General features: G+C 46.2%; 1 long non-coding RNA gene, 1 other non-coding gene and 1 pseudogene across 2 annotated transcripts in view; 1 reads left to right on the top strand and 2 right to left on the bottom strand.

Moving 5' to 3' along the window:
• LOC121226877 (uncharacterized) overlaps window positions 1-5,000 on the top strand; it is an 8,929-nt gene that overhangs the window by 2,008 nt on the left and 1,921 nt on the right. The window lies entirely within an intron of this gene.
• On the bottom strand, window positions 1,466-1,621 carry LOC121226880 (5.8S ribosomal RNA). Its single transcript, XR_005924558.1, has one exon. It is a non-coding gene; the product is annotated as a 5.8S ribosomal RNA (ribosomal RNA).
• LOC121226879 (uncharacterized) overlaps window positions 4,915-5,000 on the bottom strand; it is a 3,158-nt pseudogene continuing 3,072 nt past the window's right edge.

Raw genomic sequence — 5,000 nt, 5'->3', positions numbered from 1 at the left:
ACCCATAGGTGAAATTTGTGTATTTTGGTGTTTTATGATAGAATATGAGGTTTTAAATTATGTTAGACAACTTGTGCTACTCGGTTTTAAGTGAAAACGAGCAAAAGGGCTTAATTGGTAAAAATACCTAATAGTCATAAGTACATGTTAGAGTGAGAATTTGATGTTTCCATAGAAGGGAAAAATGATCAGCATGTCATAAAACATAAGAAAATAGGCTGAAGTTTAATTTATGAGCTTTGGGGAAAAAGTGTAAATATGCAAAAGTTTAGGGGCAAAAACTGTGATTTTGCCAAAATATGATTTTGGGTCAATTTGAATAATGTTAGTCCTAATTAGACTATATTTTAAATGATAGAGCAAGGAAAACTGAAATTCGGGCTAAAATGGAAAAATACCAAGTTGTGGACGAAATGGTAAAAGTAGCCATTTTCGCACACGAGGTAAGTTCATATGTAAATGTTGGTAACTTAGTTATTATTTTAAATGTTTTTATGTTATTTAAATGATATGGTAATTATTATGAAATATTATACTCGTGATAATTGTTTGATAATATGTCAAATTATGTGATATACTTGGAAAATGTGAAATACTACCGAGTATCGGTATCGACATTCCGTAGGAGATGGTTGAGACACATGATTGGGAAAAAGGTCCCGTTGAACCTTAGGAATGGATTAGGATACAAGTGACATGTCACTAGGATGGTTGAGCATCCGAACTCGTTGAGTTGAGTCCGAGTTCACTTATGGATGCAAATGTCCGAACTCGTTGAGTTGAGTCCGAGTTCGAGAGATGTAACTAGGCATCCGAGCTCGTTGAGTTGAGTCCGAGTTTACTTATGGATGCAAACGCCCGAGCTCGTTGAGTTGAGTCCGAGTTCACTTATGGGCGGGTTACATGGTAGCTTGGCTACATATGTGGCATTTATGTGCAAACTTTCCATGTATCCGAATTATATTCCGATGTGTTCAACGGGTAAAGTTCTACTGAAATGGAGGAATACTCAAGATGAAAGGGACGTATTGGTAAGTGTTGTGAAATGGGTACTTTGAATAGGTATGTACTTAACCCTCGGGTTGAAAAATCGATATAACAATAATATGGTAAGATGATAAATGAAAATGTGATATGAATGTCTTGGTGATGATTATGCAAATGATGTTTTATGTTAGCTTATATGGTTATGTTACTTGCTATTTGCATGTGAACTTACTAAGCATTTATGCTTACTCCATCCTTTTCATTCCTTGTAGTTTTGACAAGCCAGCTTGGAAATCGGGAACGGTCGGAGGTTCGCTCACACTATCTGTATACCATCTTGGCATAATGGCTTGTATATTTTGAGTATGGCATGTATAGCATTATAATCATTTTGTATATATGGTCTTATGATATGGTTATTGAGTGGTATGGAAATGCTTGGTAATGATTAGCCATTGAGGATGGGGGAGAAGATGCGTGACACCCAGGCAGACGTGCCCTCGGCCTAATGGCTTGGGGCGCAACTTGCGTTCAAAGACTCGATGGTTCACGGGATTCTGCAATCCACACCAAGTATCGCATTTCGCTACGTTATTCATCGATGCGAGAGCTGAGATATCCGTTGCCGAGATTCGTTCTATATACTTTGCGACAAAAGAACAACATCACTGAAGCACTGACACCGCGAACGGTGCAGTGATAGGAGATGTGTCCCTTTTCTCATTTCGATTCCTTGGCGCGATTCGCGCCGGGGGTTTGTTCATTTTGCATCGAAGAGGTTGATCCTGACATCTCACCCCACCCAATGGGTAAAAGGACGACAAGATCGGTCGCTCCAACATGCGGGGATGGCAACAGGCGACGATGCACCTGCACCACCTCTGATGTTGTATACAACATGTTCACGGGTCGTTCTGTTAGGCAGGTTTCGATAATGATCCTTCGGCAGGTTCACCTAAACCTTGTTACGACTTCTCCTTCCTCTAAATAATAAGGTTCAGTGGACTTCTCGCGACGTCGCGGGCAGCGAACCGCCCACGTCGCCGCGATCTGAACACTTCACCAAACCATTCAATCGTTAGGAGCGACGGGCGGTATGTACAAAGGGCAGGGATGTAGTCAACGCAAGATGATGACTCGCGCTTAGTAGGAATTCCTCGTTGAAGACCAACAATTACAATGATCTATCCCCATCACGATGAAATTTCAAAGATTACCCGGGCCTGTCGGCCAAGGCTATAGACTCGTTGAATACATCAGTGTAGCGCGCGTGCGGCCCAGAACATCTAAGGGCATCACAGACCTGTTATTGCCTCAAACTTCCGTGGCCTAAAAGGCCATAGTCCCTCTAAGAAGCTAGCCACGGAGGATCACCTCCGTGTAGCTAGTTAGCAGGCTGAGGTCTCGTTTGTTAATGGAATTAACCAGACAAACCGTTCCACCAACTAAGAATAGCCATGCACCACCACCCATAGAATCAAGAAAGAGCTCTCAGTCTGTCAATCCTTACTATGTCTGGACCTGGTAAGTTTCCCCGTGTTGAGTCAAATTAAGCCGCAGGCTCCACTCCTAGTGGTGCCCTTCAGTCAATTCCTTTAAGTTTCAGCCTTGCGACCATACTCCCTCTGGAACCCAAAGACTTTGATTTCTCATAAGGTGCCGACAGAGTCCTAAAAGCAACATCCTCTGATCTCTGGTGGGCATTGTTTATGGTTGAGACTAGGACGGTATCTGATCATCTTCGAGCCCCCAAATTTCGTTCTTGATTAATGAAAACATCCTTGGAAAATGCTTTCGCAGTTGTTCGTCTTTCATAAATCCTAGAATTTCACCTCTGACTATGAAATACGAATGCCCCCGACTGTCCCTGTTAATCATTACTCCAATCCCGAAGGCCAACACAATAGGATCGAAATCCTATGATGTTATCCCATGCTAATGTATACAAGCGTAGGCCTACTTTGAGCACTCTAATTTCTTCAAAGTAATAGCGCCGGAGGAACGACCAGGCCAATTAAGGCCAGGAGCGCATCGCCGACAGTAGGGACGAGCAGATCGTTGCTCACCGTAAGGCGGACCGGCTGACCCACCCCTAAGTCTAACTACGAGCTTTTTAACTACAACAACTTAAATATACGTTATTGGAGCTGGAATTACCGCGGTTGCTGGCACCGGACTTGCCCTCCAATGGATCCTCGTTAAGGGATTTAGATTGTACTCATTCCAATTACGTGACTCATAGAGCCCGGTATTGTTATTTATTATCGCTACCTCCCCATGTCAGGATTGGGTAATTTGTGCGCCTGCTGCCTTCCTTGGATGTAGTAGCCGTTTCTCAGGCTCCATCTCCGGAATCGAACCCTAATTCTCCGTCACCGTCACTACCATAGTAGGCCACTATCCTACCATCGAAAGTTGATAGGGCAGAAATTTGAATGATGCGTCACCGGCACAAAGGCCGTGCGATTGTGGTCCACCACGCAGCCCAAAGGGCACGAGATGGAGAAGGGACGGCAACACATCCATAATTCCATCTGGCTTAGGTACGCAACACAGGATCCCGATCGCACCCCTTGGGTTTAATTAGAACAAGGGGATTCAATGAAGAGGAGTGTGGCTCGACAGTTCGATGCGGGTAGCATGGAGCCTGGTAATACACTCAACCAAAACACCACTCATGGGCCCATTGCGTACTAGTAGTAGCACCCACGCACACTGGTGCCCCCCAGTGAGCCGTTGCCGTCAAAGGGACTTGGTACTGGGGTCACGGGCAGCTTCGAATGCAGGCAAGGGCTTGGCAAGGCCAAGGCTCCGATGGGTCGCCGTACAAGGCTGCCGATGCTGTACAAGGCTACCGTACGACTGGGGACCAAAGGTGCCGGAGGCTCTTCTTGCAAAAGGGGAGGGACAAGGATGATTCATTTATTGTTGGGCACCAAACATGCAACGGTATCTGAATTCTAGCTTTGGGACGGTTCATTTTTTATTGGGTACCGAACATGTAACGGTATCTAAATTCTACCTTTTGGGATTAGGGAGGGACTCGTTGCGCCGTTTTGTATATCCTGGGATGGATCATGGGATCATCGCTGGGATGGATCGTCGGAGCACCGCCAGGAACCTAACCGGTGGTGGGGGCACCGACGTCCGGGCATGCGATGGGCGTGGGCAGTGCCTTGGATAACCCCTGGCTGCTCAATATCACTTCCCCTCTAAAGAGCTAAAAAACTTGGTCAATGTGCTACCAGTCGACATTTATGTTCTGAAACAGGGACAGGTTTCAGATGTCTGAAACAGGGACACTTTTTTCAGCTCAATGCTCCCGCACATCCGAGGCACCAAGGTGCCGATGTTGCCCGATGACCCGCACCACGGGATGGCCTACGTTGCGGATGTTGCCCGAGGCTCCCGTACATGCCTGAAATAGGGGCAATTTTTGTATGCCACTTACACTTGGTATTTTTAATTGAAAATTTCTTCTGTTGGCCCAAAAGAAATACAAGAAGCCGAATGAAATATGGCATGATGGCACGGCAGAAAATTGAACAAGTGCCTGGACCACGGCCCCCGTTGTGCCTGGACCACGGCCCCCGTTGTGTCATGTTTCCTGAGGGGGTGGCACAGCCAAGTGTTTAACTTAGAAATTTTTTCTTTTGGCCCAAAACAAAAGAACAAATACAAGAAGCCGAATGAAGTATCGCATGGCATGGCACGGCACGGCAGAAAATTGAACAGGTGCCCGGACCACTAACAGTTGAGAGCTCGCACCCGTACCACCACAGCCCCCGTTGTGCCATATTTCCCAAGGGGGCGGCAGGGCCAAGTGTTTAACTAACTCCTTACACTAAGTCTCCCACTTGGGGACCCCAAGGTCGGGACGTACAAAAAAACAATAGGGGATCGGAAGGGAGATGAGGGGAGGGACGAATCGAAGCGACAAAGGGCTGAATCTCAGTGGATCGTGGCACCAAGGTCGCTGCACCTACGACACGTGCCTTTGGGGGCCAAAGGCC

The sequence above is a fragment of the Gossypium hirsutum genome, unplaced genomic scaffold, assembly GCF_007990345.1.
Source record: "Gossypium hirsutum isolate 1008001.06 unplaced genomic scaffold, Gossypium_hirsutum_v2.1 scaffold_559, whole genome shotgun sequence".
In the NCBI taxonomy this organism is placed as follows: domain Eukaryota; kingdom Viridiplantae; phylum Streptophyta; class Magnoliopsida; order Malvales; family Malvaceae; genus Gossypium; species Gossypium hirsutum.
The sequence above is the reverse complement of the archived record's forward strand: the minus strand, read 5'-3'. Positions and strand labels throughout refer to the sequence as shown.